The sequence below is a fragment of the Podarcis bocagei genome, assembly GCF_964188305.1.
Source record: "Podarcis bocagei genome assembly, chromosome: 13".
Taxonomy (NCBI): Eukaryota; Metazoa; Chordata; class Lepidosauria; order Squamata; family Lacertidae; genus Podarcis; species Podarcis bocagei.
This window is the reverse complement of record NC_138138.1, coordinates 49,439,823-49,461,955: the sequence shown is the minus strand read 5'-3', so window position 1 is coordinate 49,461,955 and position 22,133 is coordinate 49,439,823. Positions and strand designations below refer to the sequence as shown.

Below are 22,133 nucleotides of genomic sequence, written 5' to 3'. Positions count from 1 at the left end.
ATCCGATTTTCAGATGAAGCGCTTCAGATCCTGGGCTCCAGACTCAGCTATTGCCAGACTTTTCCAGTCTTGTGGCATTTTGACAACAATTAGTAATTTCAGAGAGCGGCAGCTTCCATTTCCCCTTCTGCTTTTACCTCTTATGGGAAGGCCTGGATGGATTTCTTAGCCTTAAGCTGGCAGTTCTTGGCCATTCAGAAGAATTTGCCCCCATCCTCTGAGCAGATCCTGCAGTATTTGGTCCACCTGCTGCAGATTGGGCATGCGGTTATAACTATCCGAATTCAGTCCGCTGCAATGTCTGTTTCATTGAAGCTTTATTTTTTCAGAGACCCTTGTATAAAGTTTGCAGTGCGCAGGGCCTTGGAAGGTTGGAATAGGCTCCAACCTCATAGGACAGTGGGCAGGAAGTCGGTCAATTTTTACCTATGCAGTATCTGCAACAAGTTAAAACTTGTCTGCGGGTTAAAGATCAAGGTGAGACTCCTTTCAGTAGTCCATTGCATTTTCGCACTGAGGGTTGGGGAAATGGTTGTTGGAGCCAGCACGGGGCCGAGATTCTGGAGGCTTATTGCTTCAGGACTTTTCCTTATCCTTTGGAGCTTGTCATTAGAGCTGGTAACTCTAAAACAGACTTAGTGGGCAGGAGTGCCACAATCAGGCTTCCTGCCACAGGTGAGGAGGGCCCTTGCCCGGTTATGGATAACAGAATATTTGGCTTTTTATTCCCTGGGGGCTGGCCCGCTCCTAGTGCATGAAAATGGGTTCCCGTTAGCCCGGCATCAATGTGCTTACGTCGTGCACCAGTTATTAGAGCCTGCGGCTTGCTTACCGCTGAACACTCCTCATTCCTTACGATTAGGTGCTGCTGCAAAGGCTGCACACTGGGGGCCTGTCAGTAGACAGGATTGTGAATACGGGTCATTGGAAGTCTGACGCTGACAAGGATTATATCAGGAAGTGTCACAGTGATGTCTGTGCTGATGCTTGTCTGTTGTTTCCTTTTTTCATAGGAGCAGCTGTGCACATTTGGGCCACAGCATTGTACACTAGGCTGGCAAGCATGTTGACGGGTTTGGACTGGGGCGTCATCTCAGTCTTCCTGCCCATGTGAACATATACTGGATGTCCAGATGGGGAATGCTTTGGGAGGAGATCCTTCCTTTGGTGCGGTCGAGTGTGACCTGTGCAGGTCCTCCCGCAGTGCTGGTGGTACAGCTGGGCGAGAATGTTTGCTGTCTTCCTCCAGCATAAGTTTGCATTCCTGCATGCAAGAGGGCTTGGATTGAGTTGATGGCAGCTCTCCCTGGACTCAAAATAATTTAAGGCATTGGTTCAAGGTGGTCTGGAGGGGGGGTTGGAGCACCTGTCCCCTCCAATGCGCAAAGATGTTCTATTAAGGGAATCCAAGGATTTGCCATGCTTTTGTCGACCCCTTTTGAGGGGTAGGGCCATGCAAGAGTCCCTGGGAGCATTTGGGGTGAGCTTGAGTCTGATCCTGGTTCATTGCTCCCCCATGCTGTTTATTGGAACTGACGATATGGTGGGGCCCAGTCGTCAGTGCTGCCCTGCTGAGGTCAGGTGCAGCTAGTCGGGAACCAATGCCTAGACAAACTACCACCGAGCAGGCCAGAAAGCATGTTAATAAGGCGGTGGATAATAGAATAAAATAAATAAAGTAAATAAAATAACAAATAAAATAAAATAGGTCCTTGCTTTAGGTGGTTCTGTAATATTGCACCCTCCTAATTTTCTTCAAGGCTATTGCCCTCTTTAGGGCAGATGGGGTGCATCTTTCCCCTATGGGGAACGACACCTGGCGGGATGCGATTGCCTTGGGATTCATTGCTCCCCCACAATGTTTGCTGGTACTGACGATATGGTGGGGCCCAGTCGTCAGTGCTGCCCTGCTGAGGTCAGGTGCAGCTAGTCGGGAACCAATGCCTAGACAAACGTACCACCAAGAAGGCCGGAAAGCATGTTAATAAGGCAGTGGAAATAAAATACAGGTCGTTGGAAATCGAATGCATTCAAAGATTATGTTCGTTAACATTATTGGTGTCTTACAATTTTTGCTTGTTTCATCTTATTTATCAGGTTTAGCGGTGACCCGTGTTTGGATTGTGGGGCACAGTATCGTCCATTGGGCTGGCGTCGCAGCACGGCAATCTGGATTGGGTCCAGATTTCGGCTTTCCTCCACATATTCGCTTGTCTTGGCTGTCCAGACGTGGGATGTGCTGGTCGGAGTTCCTGCCAAGTATCCGGAGGCAGTTGCTCTTGGAGCCAGCTGCTATTGTGGTGCAGCTTGGTGAGAACGACCTGGTGCCCATGGACTGTTTGTCACTACGTGCTGCAATTTTGGGTGACCTGGAGACGCTGCGTGCAATGGTGCCGACAGCGAAAAAATTTTGGTCAAAGCTTTTGCAACGCTGCGTTTGGAAGGGCAGTCGTTGCCCGGCTGCCACTGAAAGGGCCCGAAAACGCATCAATTCTGCTGTGGTCAAAAAAGTTTTGGAGCTGGTGGCGATGCAATTTCCCACCCCGAGATTCTTTTTGAGAGGCCATCCTTTTTCCAAGCTGATGGCATGCACCTTTCCGCTTCAGGGAATGAGGCTTGGATTGGTGCGGTGGTGACCAAGCTGAGGTCTTGGTTGGGGCTGTGAGTGGTTTGGCGGTGAGCTGAGGGCTCCATGGCGGTTAGGCACTGGTTAAATTGGTGCTTGGAGGGGTAAGTGCCTACCCCTCCAAATGATGCGAATGGGAATTCCGTTAAAGGAAATCCAGGGGCTTGCCATTCTTTCGTCCTTGTCCCCGGAGTCGGACTTGGGCCGTGCAAGCCCCACAGGAACATGAGGGTGAGAAGTAATGGTCTGGTGCCCAGCTTTATTTCTCACCCAATACTTGTTTCCCACGCTGGCTTCCGCTGGTATCCGGAAGGCCAGCTCTGTCCCTGAGGGCAAGGACAGATAGTCGGAACCAGTGCCTAAGCAACCACTCACATTTTTGTATTTGAATAAAGTTGTGGCCAAAATTATGCCAAAAACCTTAAACAAAAATTGATGTGTGAAGTGTGAATTATTGGGGGGCTACTGTGACTCAACACGCAAAGCGTGTTCTCCCTAGCAGAGAGCACGTGTTGCGGTTGGGAACAGGCCACCCTCCAGTGACTAGGCAAATTTAGTTGAATCCCGACCATTTAAATGGTTAAACTGGGTTGCTGGGGTGTTTTGATTGTTGCCAATTCGGAGGAGGGGTCAGAGTCTATATATACAGGGGCCAGACGTTGGCACGGCCTCTTGGCCGTTTTGCATCGGATCACCCGCCCTCCCTCCCTTTAATAGGGGGGTTTTTTATTTAAGCTGATCGCTTGACCTTGCTATGCCTGTCATGGTGTCGTTCGCCTTGGTGTGGGGGCACGGTAGGAATTTTGCCATCTGGCTGATTGGCTGGTGCCATTTGGTTTTTGCCTACTGCGTAGCAAATCGTCACAACTTGTAAGGTTGGCGGTTAGGCACTGGTTAAATTGGTGCTTGGAGGGGTAAGTGCCTACCCCTCCAAATGATGCGAATGGGAATTCCGTTAAAGGAAATCCAGGGGCTTGCCATTCTTTCGTCCTTGTCCCCGGAGTCGGACTTGGGCCGTGCAAGCCCCACAGGAACATGAGGGTGAGAAGTAATGGTCTGGTGCCCAGCTTTATTTCTCACCCAATACTTGTTTCCCACGCTGGCTTCCGCTGGTATCCGGAAGGCCAGCTCTGTCCCTGAGGGCAAGGACAGATAGTCGGAACCAGTGCCTAAGCAACCACTCACATTTTTGTATTTGAATAAAGTTGTGGCCAAAATTATGCCAAAAACCTTAAACAAAAATTGATGTGTGAAGTGTGAATTATTGGGGGGCTACTGTGACTCAACACGCAACTACTATGATGCCAGAATGACCTATCGTACCACTCTTGACCTGCTTTTCAAATCGCATAGATTTGTTCCCAACTACAAATGTGACACCCAGAAAAATCTCATAGCCATCATTGGGGGACTTAGCGCTGACACCTCCTTCCATATGGCTGACACAATTGGCCTCTACAAGATTCCACAGGTAGGATCTCTGAAAAGGTATCACAAAATACACTCTTGCCTTACCATTCTGGGAGTCATTTTGAACTTTAGAAAAAGGAAGGGTTTTTGACTGACATTTAAATCCGATATTATTATTATTATTATTATTATTATTATTATTATTATTATTATTATTATTATTATTATTATTATTACAGATTGCAGAGCTTTAAGTTGACCTGAGCTTTCTGCAACTGCACCTCATCTGGTTTAAAGTGGGCATAGTACATCTCTGTGCATCCCCCTACAAGTGCCATTTTCCCTGCATTCCATTTCTAGCCAATCCATTCCCATCTCCATATGAACCATAAGGAGGACCCATGCTTCCTCCATGAACAAATCTGGGGCTGGAAATTACAGCTCCCAACCTCCTCCCCTGCCACACTCACTGAAACAAAAGGGAAATCATTGCCTTCTAACATCTTTCTGTCACATGCACTTACGATCTCTATTCTTTCAAAGTCGTTGCTCCTTCTTCAACTTCATCCCAAGCTTCCTGGCCCTTTTTTCCTTCCTGGCCCTTTGTCCCTTCCTTGTCTGTTCTAGTTATCTGTTTTCCTCCATTCATTTACTTTTTCAATTTCCCCCTTTCCTTTCAGTTATAAAAACCTTTTGGGAGTGAGTAGGGGCCATTGTTTTGTTTTGTTCTTGTTTATATGTGCTATTTTGTGTTTTTATTTCACATTTTTATGCTGAAAACATCTTCAGATGAAGGGCAATACACTAACTAACTACCTTCCTAACTTCCTAACTACCTAACTACATAGCTACCTAACTAACTAACTAACTTCTTGGATTTAACCCACAAATTCCTTAATATTTTTTTTTAATAAACACTCATCTGCTGCTAACGTACTTTAACGTACTTACATTTTCTTTTAGCTCACATATGGATCATTTCCTCCAGATAAAAATTATGGAAGCCAAGTACCTTCATTTTACCGCATGGTGCCCAATGAAGCCCATCAGCATATGGGGATTATCAGTTTGCTTAAGTATTTCAGATGGACGTGGGTCGGGCTCTTCACTGTCGATGATAATAGTGGAGAACATTTCTTGGAGACCCTGGAGCCATTATTTTCCCATAATGGAATCTGTTTAGCCTTCACACAAAGAATCCCACAAATACCCCGTTTTGATGACTTGGATGAAGTTGGTGATATAGTTTTAAATATTTATGTTCATTTAACAGATGACAAAGCCAATGCATTTATGATGTACGGAGAATCTCTGACAATTATATGGCTCAGAAGTATTCTATTTCTAAGCAATACTGAAAATAAGGAAATATCATCATTTAAAAAGGTGTGGATAATAACAACTCAGATTGATTTCATATCAACAGTATTTCAAAGGAGTTGGGGCCTTCAGATCTTCCAAGGTGCTATTTCCTTCACAATTCATTCACAAAATCTCCTACAGTTCCAAGAATTTCTTCGGGGAATAAAACTTTACTGGACACAAGCAAATGAGTTTTTCAAGGACTTCTGGGAGCAAGCATTTGATTGTACATTTCCAAATTCCAATGTGACAATGGAGGTCAATGACAAGTGTACTGGGGAGGAAAGGTTGCAGAGTCTTCCAGGGTCTGTATTTGAAATGAGCATGACTGGCCACAGCTACAGTATCTACCAGGCTGTTTACGTTGTGGCTCATGTTTTGCAAGGCATATACTTGACTAGCTTAAAGAAAAGAGCAACAGGAAACAGTGGAATATTAAAATTTCAAGAACTGCAGCCTTGGCAGGTAATGTATTGCAATTGAAGAGTAGCAAAATATTGGACAATTTCAATGAACAGATTTGTTGTTGTTGTTTAGTCGTTTAGTCGTGTCTGATTCTTCATGACCCCATGGACCAGAGCACACCAGGCACTCCTGTCTTCCACTGCCTCCCGCAGTTTGGTCAGACTCATGTTTGTAGCTTCGAGAACACTGTCCAGCCATCTCGTCCTCTGTCGTCCCCTTCTCCTTGTGCCCTCCATCTTTCCCAACATCAGGGCCTTTTTCCCGGGAGTCTTCTCTTCTCATGAGGTGGCCAAAGTATTGGAGCCTCAGCTTCACGATCTGTCCTTCCAGTGAGCACTCAGGGCTGATTTCCTTCAGAATGGATACATTTGATCTTCTTGCAGTCCATGGGACTCTCAAGAGTCTCCTTCAGCACCATAATTCAAAAGAATCAATCCTTCGGCGATCAGCCTTCTTTATGGTCCAGCTCACACTTCCATACATCACTACTGGGAAAACCATGGCTTTAACTATATGGGCCTTTGTCGGCAAGGTGATGTCTCTGCTTTTTAAGATGCTGTCTAGGTTTGTCATTGCCTTTCTCCCAAGGAGCAGGGGTCTTTTAATTTCGTGACTGCTGTCACCATCTGCAGTGATCATAGAGCCCAAGAAAGTAAAATCTTTCACTGCCTCCATTTCTTCCCCTTCTATTTGTCAGGAGGTGATAAGCCCAGTGGCCATGATCTTCATTTTTTTGATGTTGAGCTTCAGACAATATTTTGCGCTTTCCTCCTTCACCCTCATTAAAAGGTTCTTTAATTCCTCCTCACTTTCTGCCATCAAGGTTGTGTCATCTGCATATCTGAGGTTGTTGATATTTCTTCCAGCAATCTAAATTCCGGCTTGGGATTCATCCAGCCCAGCCTTTCGCATGATGAATTCTGCATATAAGTTAAATAAGCAGGGAAACAATATACAGCCTTGCCGCACTCCTTTCCCAATTTTGAAGTAATCAGTTGTCCCATATCCAGTTCTAACTGCAGCTTCTTGTCCCACATAGAGATTTCTCAGGAGACAGATGAGGTGATGAACAGATTGGTAAAAAGTAAAAGGTTGAACACAATTGCCAGAAACAAGTAGCTGCTGAAATGTTATTGCGTGTCTCATTCACTGAAAAATATTTACTATCAAACAACTGATTCATACTTGGTCTTTGTTAGAAGATGCTACATAAGTATAGGTAAATAATATCCCTAAAGAATGGTGGCAGATAATCATGGCATTTTATCAAAAACTCTGTTTTGTTATTTTCCTTTCATGTATTTTGTCTCTTTCCTTAGTTGCACCATTTTTTCCATGACATTTCATTTAACAACTCAGCTGGAGAAACAGTATCATTTACTGAGAAGAGAGAAATGCGAGGTGGATTTGACATTATGAACATGGTCACATTCCCAAATAAGTCCTTCATTCAATTGAAAATAGGATCGGTGAATCCCTATGCTCTTGATGGAAGAGAATTCATCATTAATGAGGACATGATTATGTGGCCCAAAGGTTTTAAACAGGTCTGGCATCTGGGGTCGCTCAGGTGTCTTCAGATGGGTCATTCAGGTGTCTCAACATAACCATCATTTATTTCTTTCATAAACGCATGAAAATAATTTTGGTACCAGCTGGATGCAACTATGAGCTTCCAAAACAAAACTAATCTTTTGTTTTAATAGTGTTTACTATGCCACATTTATACATGGCAGTGCTTACATTAGACAGATAAAAAAAAAGGCGAAAATAGTTGATATCCATTTTAAATGGTAAGTGGGCATAGCACTTTGGAAGGGTACATTTTAATATCTAGGTAGTGCTGTATCTTTCCATTGGGTTGACTTCACCCTGGAGGTCCACTCTTCCATTGTCTCCTGTCACAGATCAGTGCTGACAAGACCCTAACCATTTCTGTATTCCTAAAGTGTTATTACCGCTCCCCCAGTCTGGCTTAGAAAAGTGACTTGGCCTATGTTTTCGATGTGTATCAACATTAGAGATGCACTGCCATATAATGTAGATTGTCTGTCATTTGCTGGCGCCCCCCCCCCCATCCTTCTTCTTCACCATATGCAATTTTAGGTAAAGTGGTCACCATTGTTTAAGCCAAGTAGGTTTTTTTTCTCCTATGATTGTCTTCATGGTTTGGGTGGGGGAGGGATTTTCCAACTTCATTGGAAACCTTACGTGCAGAACTGAAAAGCTGCAATTAGTGGAGGCAGTCTGGTAAGTGCTTTTCGGATGAATTCTGGATCCAGAGACTTTTCCAAAGGCTCTGTGACCTGTGTGGATGACTTTTATATTAACTCGTGTCATTAGCTTGCTGGTGTTGGCCTCAAAGGGTCTGTGAATCATGCATTCCTCACTCTATCATGACAGGCTTAGGAGCTTTATGAAAATTTTAAATATTTCCCACACATGGTCTTTTCTCTATGCAATTTTCTCTGTGCCAAACTCTTCCTGGGACCATAGCTGTCAATTGTCCCTTATTTGAAGGGACAGTCCCTTATTCCAGCGCCATGTCCCGCTGCTGTCCCTTATTGATGGATGTCCCTCAAATGATGTCCCTTATATTTCAAAGGAAGCAGCTCCTCTCCCTCCCTCCCTGCCGGCCAGGGAGGAGGGAGGCTCCAACTGTGTTGCTTGGCTGTGTTGCTCGCCCAAAAAGAAGTCTAAGAACGACTGGGGGGGGTGGAGCTTGCATGCCTTGTGTGTGGCTAGTTAATGCAAGCTGAGGGGTTTTTTGAATGCTGGACGCCATTTTGTTGCACGTGCTGCTGCAAACTTTGCAGTGCAAAGCCAGGCCAGGGAGCCATCTTAAGTTGAGGATGCATAGGCCTTGTGGTGCATGTGATTCAGATTCTATTCAGTTGAACCTCTGGTTACAAAGTTGGTTGGACAGTGTTCTCGAAGCTACCAGCATGAGTTTGACTGCAGGAGGACAGGAAGACTGGAGTGCCTGGAACAGGTGAGGCTGCAGGTCCCTTATTTTGGCTGCTGGTCCCTTATTTTCAAGGCTGCTGGTCCCTTATTTTCAAATCTGTAAGTTGACAGCTATGCCTGGGTCTTATGGATATACAGTTAGAAAATGACTATGCAACTTTGCTACAATATAGGATTATAGCTGCAAGACTTTTGTATGGACAAAGACGGAAGGATCCATTATTCTAACAATGGAATAGCTGTTAAAACTAATTATAACATTTTGATTTGAGGATAGAAGGTAATGTTTGTGTACAGAAAGTGGCTTTCTAGGTGTTTTATTGGAGCGGGTAAAGTGAATATTGTTGATCTATAGCAGACAGAGGAGGAACCAGAAGTCAGTTACATTCTGAATTTTATATCTCTCTCATGTTTAACTTAACCTCTTTTCTATTTCTTTTTCTTTGTTTCTCTCTTTCTCTTTCTTTATCCCTTTCTTCCTCCCACGTCTCTTTATGTTTTTATTGTATTCAGATCAAAGTCTTAGTTTGGACAAAAAAAGAGAGGGAAAATATTTGATATTAAGTTGTGTATTTTTATCTATAAACCCTCATAAAGTTTATTTAAAAACCCCTCTCCAAAAAAATAAGATAATTTCCTGTTGATAGGTGGTGCCTATTTCTGTGTGCAATGACTACTGCCATCCCGGTAATCGGAAAAAAAGGAAGGAAGGACAGAAATTTTGCTGCTACGATTGTGTTCCATGTCTAGATGGGAAGATTTCAAACCAGAATGGTAAATGGGTTACAGATGCTTCAGGTTACAGACTCCGCTAACCCAGAAATACTACCTCAGGTTAAGAACTTTGCTTCAGGATGAGAACAGAAATTGCACGGCAGCCATGTAGCGGCATAAGGAGGCCCCATTAGCTAAGATTGGACCTCGAGAACGAATTAAGTTCTTAACCCGAGGTACCACTGTATTGAATAACACTGGTTGGTTTAGGAAAGTCACAGCTCAGAGAGAGATGAACAGAAGACTTGGGAGCTGTTGGGAGAAGAGCCAGGTGAGACAGAGCAGCCAGCTGACACGACATCACTGGAGAGCATTTTTGACCCTCTTCTCCAAGAACTCAGCGTTCATTGAGCATTCATTGAGCAAAGGACTCAGAGACAGTTACATACTGGCAGCCACCATCAGGGGAAGTGCTGTTATTGGAAGGGAGGCAGGAGGAGCTCATTTGGAGCAACACCATTAATGGGGAGGCAGACTGATTCCTTTGTCTCGTGCTGTGATGATTTAACAAACTCATTAGTAAGAAATCTTTCTTGTTTTTCTCTGCTCCTTGTGTCCACCAGGGGAGGGAGAGAATTACCCGTATTCTGACAAGAGGAATGATAACTTAGATGTAAGTGGCAAAGGACACTCATGAATTGCAATTGGAGTTTGGCCTTATGCTATTTTTTCAGATTTGGACGACTGCTTCAGATGCCCAGAAGATCAATATGCAAACAAGAACAAAAATGGATGCATTCCCAAGTTAATAACCTTTCTTTCTTATAAGGAACCTTTAGGGATTGGCTTAACATCAGTTGCTGTTCTTTGTTCCCTAATTACAATTTTGGTGCTGGGAACTTTTATTAAACACAAAGACACCCCCATTGTCAAAGCCAACAACAGGGATCTCACCTATGCTCTACTCATTGCCCTCCTGCTCTGCTTCCTCTCATCCTTTCTATTCATTGGACACCCAGGCAAAATAAGTTGCCTTCTTCGACAACCCACTTTTGGCATCATCTTCTCCGTGGCTGTTTCTTGTGTGTTGGCCAAAACCACCACTGTTGTTGCAGCTTTCATGGCCACCAAGCCTGGGTCCAAGATGAGGAAGTGGGTGGGGAAAAGACTGAGCAACTGCATTGTCCTTTCCGGCTCACTCATTCAAGTGAGTATTTGTAGTGGCTGGTTGATGACCTCTCCCCCATTCCCTGATCTAGACATGCGCTCAGTAACAAAGGAAACCATTGTGCTGTGCAATGAAGGCTCAGTGACAATGCTTTATTGTGTCCTGGGCTACATGGGCCTCCTGGCCACTGCCAGCTTCATTGTGGCATTTGCAGCTCGCAAACTACCAGACAGTTTCAATGAAGCCAAGTTCATTACCTTCAGCATGTTGCTGTTCTGCAGTGTTTGGCTTTCTTTTGTTCCAACCTATCTGAGCACCAAAGGAAAATCCATGGTGCTGGTGGAGATCTTCTCCATCTTGTCCTCCAGTGCTGGATTATTTGGCTGCATCTTTGCCCCCAAATGCTACGTCATTGTACTGAAGCCTGAGCTGAACAGCAGGGAGCAACTAATAAGGAGAAAGATGTAAAGTTTTCTCTTAAAAATTGCATCTTAGTTCTTTGTTCTATTGTACTCTTATATATTAAGGGGTTTAGTTGAAAGTTGTTACTATAAGTACCTCTGGTCTCTAACTCTTTTGTGGGAGAAGTACAAGCATGTACTAAAAAGTTCAAATTTGCGAAATTAAAGTGGATTAAATGTTATGTCAACCTAGCACATTGGTAAGGGACCTCTGGCTGGTGGGCCAACTTTCATCTAGGAATGATTCCAATTGCCAGACCATTCCTGACAATCCACACTCATCTAACCCTCATCTGACTATACAATTGACAGTAAGTGTGGCAAAGGTACCAATTATTTCAGAGGAACAATCCAGAGCTTAAAGTGAGTTCCTGATTGTGCATTTGCCATAAGAAGCAGCAACTGCTAGAAAGATGGATGCAAAGGCTCAATTCTGCAGTGGAAGACACTATCTGCTCCAAGAGGATGCATCTGTGGAAATGTGCCTTCAAATAGACTCATCGACACCAAGTGATTGAAAGTTGAAGCCCTCCAGATGCTGTTAAACCACAACTCCTTTTATCTCAAGCAGGTCTGGCTAGTGGCTAGGGGTGATTGGAGTTATAGGTCAGCAAAATTTGGAGGACCAAATGTTTCCCACCACCTGCTTTATATAACACATAAATGATATTTAGATTAAAAATCCTGTATTTAGAATATTTATTGTAACATTATTGTTTATTTTATTGTTCAGTGTTCTATGTCACACCCTCAAGTTTATTGTTAATAAAGTTTTGACAGTTTTTGTGTCATGAAACTCATTTCCAGGTGTGGTGGCAATATGCGTTACTTTTTTTAAAAAAAAATGTTATTGATAACATTGATAATGGTTATCCTATTTTCCTGTCTGCCACAATCTCAGTTTGCCTTAAAGGAGTTTGTACTAGATGACTCTTGAGGTCTCTCCCAACTCTAGAATTCTATGATGCCAAAGAATGGAAGCCAGCTTCTCCATTTCCTGCTTTTAAAGGGTTCCAAATCAAACAAATGGAGACCGGGTGTTTCCGCCTCAAAACATATTCTCCATAGCAGGTCATACTGGTTTGTCGGTTGACAGGCAAAGTGGTCAAACTTGTGGTTTCATCTATTGGTTTTCTTCCACACAAAATTCCCTCCGGCCACCTTCCCACAGCTGAACTGCCAAACACATTTTAATTACCACTGTGGGGAATTAGGTAGGATATGCATTTTAAATGATGGATGCAGATTTAGTTTACAGATTAAAGAGATTTACTATTCAATCATATATATTTATACCCCACTCTTCCTCCCAAAGCAGCAAATAAGCAAGAACAACATCTTGAAAACATTTCTGGGCAATTGTAAACTGATTCTATCAATTTAGAAATGCCGCACATAGAGAAACCGCTTTGTGGCATCTTGAGGGTTTCAAGAGAGGAACAAACTGCACATTACACATCAATACAAAATCCTTGAAACCTTTTTTATTGTTATAAATAGCTCAGTGAGAGATGGGTGGACATTTGGATTGGGAACACGCTGCACAGAAAACGAGTAAACTTTTTGTCAGCCCATGATGATGATGCTAGTATATTGGGTCAATTTCCCATTCAGATATATTATTATTATTATTTATTTTATTTCTATACCGCCCTATACCTAAAGGTATCAGGGTGGTTCACATTAAAAATCACTTACATAAAATCAAAACAGAAAGCAGTTTTACTTCCCCACCCCCGTGAAAAGAGCCAGCATTTTAAAAAGGGTATAGAATGTCAGGTCAGGCAAAGGCCTGGTTGAAGAGGAATGTTTTTGTCTGATGCCTAAAGATGTAGAGTAAAGGTGGAAGGTGAATTTCCCTGGGGAGAGCATTCCACAGATGGGGAACCACCACAGAAAAGGCTCCTTCTTGTGTTGCCACCCTCCTGACCTCTCAAGGAGGAGGCACATGAAGAAGGGCCTCAGAGGATGCTCTCAGGGCCCAGGCAGGTTCATATGGGGAGAGGCGGTCCTTAAGGTATTGTGGTCCTGAGCTGTTTAAGGCTTCATAGGTCAATTGAATTGGGACCAGAACATATCAGTAGACAGTGCAGTTGGACCAGGATCGGTGTAATATGCTCAAACCGTTTAGTTCCAGTGAGCAACCTGGCCACTGAGTTCAGCACCAGTTGAAGTTTCCAAACCATCTTCAGAGGCAACCCTGCATATAACACATTATAACACATTGCAGTAATCTAATTTTGAGATTACCAGAGCATAGACGACAGTAGTTGGGTGATCCCTGTCCAGATAGGGCCATAGCTGGGCTACCAGCCAAAGGTCATGGAAGGCACTCTTTGCCATTGAGGCCACCTGGGCCTCAACTGAGAGCAGGGGATCCAGGAATATCCCCAAGCTACAAACCTGCTCCTTCAGAAGAAGTACATCCCCATCAAGAGCAGGCAATCTCCCACCCATCTGGTCTGAGTAATAACACTTTAGGAATCAGCCCCTGCCTACATGGTCTGTGGTCGGAAATGATGGAAGCTGTATTCCAGCAGCACCTGGAACCCCACAGGTTCTCCATTCTTGGAGCTTTACATTTATTTGATAAAACTGCAGTTGACCAGCCCCTTTCATTTACTACTTCTCTGAGTCATCAAAGCTGAAAGTTTCAGTCTTACTTTTCTTTTGGTGTTTGCTCACCATGGAAAATTGTATTTGTCACTTTTTCTGCCCCTAAGGAGCAAATGATTGAAAGTGGGGGTAATTCAGTATGTTTGTTAGCAAAACTTCTACTTACAGCCAAAGCAATGAAAAAGTAACCATCTCACCCAGCAATTATCCAAATCACTATAATTTGCTCACTTCTCCGAACCTTTTGAGGCTTCCTAGAAGTCAAGAAATCAGTCAATAAGCAAACTTCAAAGTGGTTATAAAGAAACCGCATACTATTGGGAGCAGGAAACAGGGATAAGAAGCAGTCAAGGTTCTGTCGGTTTCAATGATCACGTGTCACACACACACACACACACACACACGTATAATATTGATCAGATTTAGCATCACAATGTTGGCAATATTGGCTAATAAGGTATACAGTTGTAACCCTTTGATTCTCAAATGCTGGTTGTAAACCATTCTTCTAAAGCTATATTGAAAGAGCTAGGAATTACCCAATGTAACCTGTTCAAGTCGTGCAGCTACTCTGAATGGAAACAGGAGGTGTGTGTTTAGAGAAAAGTCTGACCGCAAGGATGCTGTGGCTGCTGATGTTGTCTCTTCTCCCTCCTGCTGTGTGCAAAGTAGATACACTTAGGTGTCCCATGAATTATCCATTCCCTGCTCCACATCAGTGGTACCAACCGGGTGACCTCATCATTGGTGGGATTGCTTCTCTGGTCTATTATGTCTTCTTTGATGTTTCCTTCAAGGAGCACCCTTCACAGAATATGTTTGATGTTCCATAGTAAGAGCCTTCCCCCTCTTTGCAGCATTCTAAATCTCCTTTGCTTTTGTGTCATGTGTTTTAGATTGCAAATCTGAAGATAGAGATTGTCTTAGTTATTTTTTCAGGTGCTGTGGGAGACTTGTAGCTGAAGAGAGGCAATAAAACAATGCTTGAATCAATACATCTACCATTCCTCAAGGAGTCATTTTTAATTATTGACAGAAAAGCTTTTGGACAATCTCTGGCCACTCCTCATTCTCTGTCACATTATTTATCTTTGGCAATGTAGACAATAGTAGTTTGGTTTACCATACTGAGAATGTTTTCCATTCTGTAAAGCAAAATGATGAAAAGGATTTTGAATTTTTGCTGCAAAAAATTATTGCACCAAACAAATGAAATTGTTCTGCCATTCAGACATTTATGAGGATAAAGTTGAAAATGGGGGTGGGGGGTAATCTGGGGAAGAAATTCAAATGATAAGACTAGAGCCATTTGTTCCCAAATTAAAGAATCCTGAGTTTTTCTGCATTTGCAGGGAACTTTAGTAATTTTTCAAGGTATGAGGTTAAGCTTATTTCATTGTTGTGCAGTGGACGATATGGGTGTATATATTTTACTTACAAAACTATTTTAAATATATATCTATATATCATTCTTTTATTTAAAAAATCAAAGTAGCTTACATCAGAAATACATAAAACCAAGCCGTAAACCAAGTTATAAGCCATATTAAAAAGCTGAAAAAAATATGCATGTTTTTTCTTTCAATTAAACATTTATACAATGCTTTCAAATTGCCTCCTCTGTGGAAGGAGATAACTCATTTTGCACTTCCCTGAGTTTTAATATAAATGTTGGGAGATGGTGAGTCTGGCTGGTGGAGCCCCTGGGATTAGTGGTCTTGCTGATTTTCTTTATAAAGGAATGTCCTTCATTTTGCCTAAATAAAAATTTTCTCCCCTTTAGAAAAATAAATAAAAAGACTTTTAAATATGTAACAATTGACAACTTTCAGAAGTATAGTAGACTGTCTCCCAAGATTCACACTGGGGAACCAAGAGAACTGAGAAGGTCAAGAAAGAAATTGATAGCATGTGTTTCAAAGTGTTAGGCATGCCATGAGAGAGCATAATCTTTATATGAACTGCACTGAGTTTCTTAGCTTAGAAACATCAATGACATTTAAAATAATTTTATGTCAATCTTAATCAGTTTGTGCTAAAAATGGCATTGTGGCAAATTGATCTCATATTCCAAAGTTGTACATTAATTATCTTTGCTTGCAGTGTAGTAACAAAATTCTACCAGCACATTCTTGCTTTGGCATTTGCCGTGAAAGAGATAAACGAGAACCCCAAGTTTTGTCCTAATATCACTCTCGGCTTCCACATCTATGACAGCTACTACGATGCCAGAATGACCTATCGTACCACTCTTGACCTGCTCTTCAAATCACATAGATTTGTTCCCAACTACAAATGTGACACCCAGAAAAATCTCATAGCCATCATTGGGGGACTTAGCGCTGACACCTCCTTCCATATGGCTGACACAATTGGCCTCTACAAGATTCCACAGGTAGGATCTCTGAAAAGGTATCACAAAACACACTCTTGCCTTACCATTCTGGGAGTCATTTTGAACTTTAGAAAAAGGAAGGGTTTTTGACTGACATTTAAATCTGATTTTTTAAAAAATTGACGCTACGGTTATTATTATTATTATTATTAATATTATTATTATTATTATTACATATTGCAGTGCTTTAAGTTGACCTGAGCTTTCTGCAACTCCACCCCAACTGGTTTAAAGGTGGCCTAGTAGATTTCTAAGCATCCCCCTACAAGTGTCATTTTCCCTAGCATTCCATTTCTAGCCAATCCGTTCCCATCTCCATATAAGCCATAAGGAGGACACTTGCTCCATGAACAAACCTTGCTTGCTCCATGAACAAACCTGGGCATGGAAATTACAGCTCCCAACCTCACTCCCTGCCACACTCACTGAAACAAAAGGGGAATCATTGCCTTCTAACATCCTTCTGTCACATGCACTTACTACCGGTACCTCAATTCTTTCAAAGTCGTTGCTCCTTCTTCAACTTCATCCCAAGCTTCCTGGCCCCTTTTTCCTTCCTGGCCCTTTGTCCCTTCCTTGTCTATTCTAGTTATCTGTCTTCCTCCATTCATTTACTTTTTCAATTTCCCCCTTTCCCTTCAGTTATAAAAACCTTTTGGGATTGAGTGGTGGTCATTGTTTTCTTTTGTATTGTTCCTGTTCTTGTTTATATTTGGTATTTTGTGCTTTTATTTCACATTTTTATGCTAAAAACACCCCGAGATCTTCAGATGAAGGGCAATACACTAACTAACTACCTTCCTAACTTCCTAACTACCTAACTACATAGCTACCTAACTAACTAACTAACTTCTTGGATTTAACCCACAAATTCCTTAAAATGTATATTTTTTTTAATAAACAGTCATCTGCTGCTAACCAATCTCTTTAATGTACTTACATTTTCTTTTAGCTCACATATGGATCATTTCCTCCAGATAAAAATTATGGAAGCCAAGTACCTTCATTTTACCACATGGTGCCCAATGAAGCCCATCAGCATATGGGGATTATCAGTTTGCTTAAGTATTTCAGATGGACGTGGGTCGGGCTCTTCACTGTCGATGATAATAGTGGAGAACATTTCTTGGAGACCCTGGAGCCATTACTTTCCCATAATGGAATCTGTTTAACCTTCACGCAAAGAATCCCACAAATACCCCGTTTTGATAACTTGGATGAATTTCATGATATAGTCTTGAATATTTATGTTCATTTAACAGATGACAAAGCCCATGTATTTATAATGTATGGAGAATCTATGACAATTATATGGCTCAGAAGTATTCTATTTCTAAGCGATCCTGAAGATAGGGAAACATCATCATTTAAAAAGGTGTGGATTGTAACATCTCAGATTGATTTCATATTAACAGGATTTCAAAGGAGTTGGGGCCTTCAGATCTTCCAAGGTGCTATTTCCTTCAAAATTCATTCACAAAATCTCCTGAAGTTCCAAGAATTTCTTCAGGGAATAAAACTTTACTGGACACAGGGAGATGGGTTTTTCAAGGATTTCTGGGAGCAAGCATTTCATTGTACATTTCCAAATCCCAGTGTGCCAATAGAGGTCAATGACATGTGTACTGGGGAGGAGAGCTTGCTGAGTCTTCCAGGGTCTCTATTTGAAATGAGCATGACTGGCCACAGCTACAGTATCTACAAGGCTGTTTATGTTGTGGCTCATATTTTGCAAGGGATATACTTGACTGGTTTCAAGAAAAGAGCCATAGGAAACAGTGGAATATTAAAAATTCAAGATCTGCAGCCATGGCAGGTAATGGATTGCAATTGAAGAGTAGCAAAATGTCAGACAATTTCAATGAATAGATTTGTAAAAGTAAAAGGTTGATCACAATTGGAAGAAACAAGCTGCTGCTGAAATGCCACTACGGGTCTCATTCACTGAAGAATATTTAATATCAAGCAGCTGATTAATGCTGGGTCTTTGTTAGAAAAAAGTTACATAACCATAGGTAAATAATATTCCTAAAGAATGTTGGTAGAAAATCATGGCATTTTATTAAAAGCTCCATTGCATTATTTTCCTTTCATGCATTTTGTCTCTTTCCACTAGCTGCACCATTTTTTCCATGACATTTCATTTAACAACTCAGCTGGAGAAACAGTAACATTTACTGATAAGAGAGAAATGCGAGGTGGATTTGACATAATGAACATGGTCACATTCGAAAATAAGTCTTTCATTCAATTGAAAATAGGATGTGTGAATCCCTATGCTCTTGATGGAAAGGAATTCATCATTCATGAGGACAAGATTATGTGGCACAAAGGTTTTAAACAGGTCTGGCGCCTGGGGTCATTCAGGTTTCTTCAGATGGGTCATTCAGGTGTCTCAACATAACCATCACTGATTTCTTTCATAAATGCATGAAAATAATTTTGGTACCAGCTGGATGCAATTATGAGCTTCCAAAACCAAACTATTCTTTTGTTTTAATAATGTTTACTATGCCACACTTATCGCTGTGGGTTAAACCACAGATCCTAGGACTTGCCGATCAGAAGGTTGGCGGTTCAAATCCCTGCGACGGGATGAGCTCCTGTTGCTCGGTCCCAGGTCCTGCCAACCTAGCAGTTCAAAAGCACGTAAAAGTGCAAGTAGATAAATAGGTACTGCTCTGGCGGGAAGGTAAATGGCGTTTCCGTGCGCTGCTCTGGTTCGCCAGAAGCAGCTTAGTCATGCTGGCCACATGACCCGGAAGCTGTGCGCTGGCTCCCTCGGCCAATAAAGCGAGATGAGCGCCGCAACCCCAGAGTCGTTCACGACTGGACCTATTGGTCAGGGGTCCCTTTACCTTTACCATTTATGCTACATTTATACATGGCGTGCTCACATAATATAGATAAAAAAACTGAAGTGCAGATAGGTGACTCTTTTAAATGGTAAGTTGGTATAGCACTTTTGAAGGGCACGTTTTAATATCTAGGTAGTGCTGTAACTTTCCATTGGTTTGACTTCACCCCGAAGGTCCACTCTTCCATTTTCTCCTGAGACAGATCAGTGCTGGCAAGACCCTAACCATTTCTGTATTCCTAAAGTGTTAACACCGCCCCCCCAGTCTGGCTTAGAAAAGTGGCTTGGGCTATGTTTTTGATGTGTATCAGCATTAGAGATGCACTGCCATATAATGTAGATTGTCTGTCATTTGCCACTGCCGCGCCCCCCCCCATCCTTCTTCTTCACCATATGCAATATTAAGTAAAGTGATCACCGTTGTTTAGGCCAAGTAGTTTTTCTCTCTCCTATGATTGTCTTGATGGTTTGGGGTGGGGGAGGGATTTTCCAACTTCATTGTAAACCTTACAAGCAGAACCGGGGAGGTGCAGTTAGTGGAGGCAGTCTGATAAGTGTTTCTCAGATGAATTCTGGTTCCAGAAACTTTTCCAAATGCTCTGCGACCTGTGTGGATGAATTTTACATCAAATCATGTCATTAGCTTGCTGGTGTTGGCCTCAAAGGGTGTGTGAATCATGAATACCTCAACCTATCATTACGGATGCTTAGGAGCTTGATGAAAGTTTTAAATATTTCCCACACATGGTCTTTTCTCTATGCATTCTTTTCTGTGAAAAACTCTTCCTGGGTCTTATGGATATACAGTTAGAAAATGACTATGGAACTTTCCTACAATATAGGATTATGTCTGCAAGACTTTATATGGACAAAGATGGAATGATCCATTATTCTAACAATGGAATAGCTGTTAAAATTAATTATAACATTTTGATTTGAGGACTGAAGGTAATGTTTGTGTATAGAAAGTGGCATTCTAGGTGTTATATTGGAGTGGATAAAGTGAATATTGTTTATTTATAGTGAATTTTATTTCTCTCTCTCGTTTAACCTCTTTTCTATTTCTATTTTTTAACCTCTTTTCTATTATTTCTATTTTTTTGTTTTTCTCTTTCTTTGTCCCTTTCTTCCTCCCATATCTCTTTATGTTTTATTGTATTCAGATCAAAGTCTTAGTTTGGACAAAAAAAAAAGGGAGGGAAAATATTTGATATTAAGTTTTGTATTTTTATCTATAAACCCTCATAATGTTTATTTAAAAACCCCTCTCCCCAAAAACAAGATAATTTCCTGTTGACAGGTGGTGCCTGTTTCTGTGTGCAATGACTACTGTCACCCCGGTAATCGGAAGAAAAGGAAGGAAGGGCAGAAATTTTGCTGCTATGATTGTGTTCCATGTCCAGAAGGGAAGATTTCAAACCAGAATGGTAAACGACATTCTTCATCGTACAAGACTAGTAATGATTAATGAGTCATATTGATTTTAAAGAACCTAATTACTAAGTTATGCATGTAGCCACACTGTCCTCCTTAGAGTGGCATGAACATTTTTTCTGCCGCCTTCAAGTAACTTCTTATAAAAAAACTTTCAAAAATGAATATTAATTAAAATGTTTTAAACAAGGCTATAATATGTTCAGCTCAAAGGGTAATTCAGATAATATTAGATGACCACCAATTACTTTAATATTGGAAGATTGAGATAAACAGGTGCAGAGACTGGACTGAAGGGAACCAGATTGAGGAGGAGGAAAATGGCGGCGGTTGCCCCCCCCCCTTCTCCTGAAGCTTCCAGAGGAGAAGAAGGCAATACAGTGGTACCTCAGGTTCCAGACACTTCAGGTTACAGGTGCTTCCGGTTACAGACTCCACTAACCCAGAAATAGTACCTCGGGTTAAGAACTTTGCTTCAGGATGCAAACAGAAATTGCACTGTGTCCACGCGGCGGCAGCAGCAGGAGGCCCCATTAGCGAAAGTGGTACCTCAGGTTAAGAACAGTTTCAGGTTAAGAATGGACCTCCAGAACGAATTAAGTTCTTAACCCGAGGTACCACTGTATTGAATAACACTGGTTGATTTAGGAAAGTCACAGCTCAGAGACAGAAAAACAGAAGACTTGGGAGCTGTTGGGAGAAGAGCCAGAGCAGCCAGCTGACACGTCATCACTGGAGAGCATTTTTGACCCTCTTCTCCAAGAACTCAGCGTTCATTGAGGGCAGCCACCATCAGGAGAAGTGCTGTTGCTAGGAAGGGAGGCAGGAAGAGCTCATTTGGAGCAACACCATTAATGGGGAGGTAGACTGATTCTGTTGTCTCGCTCTGTGATGATTTAATAAACTCATTAGTAAGAACTCTTTCTTGTTTTTCTCTGCTCCTTGTGGCCACCGGGGGAGGGAAAGAATTACCCGGAGTCTGACAAGAGGAATCATAACTTATATGTAAGAGGCAAAGAACACTCATGAATAGCAATTGGAGTTTGGCCTTATGCGATTTTTTCAGATTTGGACAACTGCTTCAGATGCCCAGAAGATCAGTATGCAAACAAGAACAAAAATGGATGCATTCCCAAGTTAATAACCTTTCTTTCCTATAAGGAACCTTTAGGGATCGGCTTAACATCAGTTGCTGTCCTTTGTGCCCTAATTACAATTTTGGTGCTGGGAACTTTTATTAAACACAAAGACACTCCCATTGTCAAAGCCAACAACAGGGATCTCACCTATGCTCTCCTCACTGCCCTCCTACTCTGCTTCCTCTCATCCTTTCTCTTCATTGGACACCCTGGCAAAATGACCTGCCTTCTTCGACAACCCACTTTTGGCATCATCTTCTCCGTGGCTGTTTCTTGTGTGTTGGCCAAAACCACCACTGTAGTTGCAGCCTTCATGGCCACCAAGCCTGGGTCCACGATGAGGAAGTGGGTGGGGAAAAGACTGAGCAACTCCATTGTCCTTTCCGGCTCACTCATTCAAGTGAGCATTTGTACTGGGTGGTTGATGACCTCTCCCCCATTCCCTGATCTAGACATGAACTCAGTAACAGAGGAAACCATTGTGCAATGTAATGAAGGCTCAGTGACCATGTTTTATTG

The 22,133-nt window shown here is 42.1% G+C and overlaps 1 long non-coding RNA gene across 1 annotated transcript in view; it reads left to right on the top strand.

The window, feature by feature from the left end:
- Window positions 1-20,508, top strand: part of LOC308572319 — a 67,821-nt gene extending 47,313 nt beyond the window's left edge. The window contains exon 3 of the long non-coding RNA XR_014001710.1: window positions 20,342-20,508. This is a non-coding gene — a long non-coding RNA (uncharacterized lncRNA). The remainder of the gene's footprint in view (window positions 1-20,341) is intronic.
- Window positions 20,509-22,133: the final 1,625 nt, after the last annotated feature.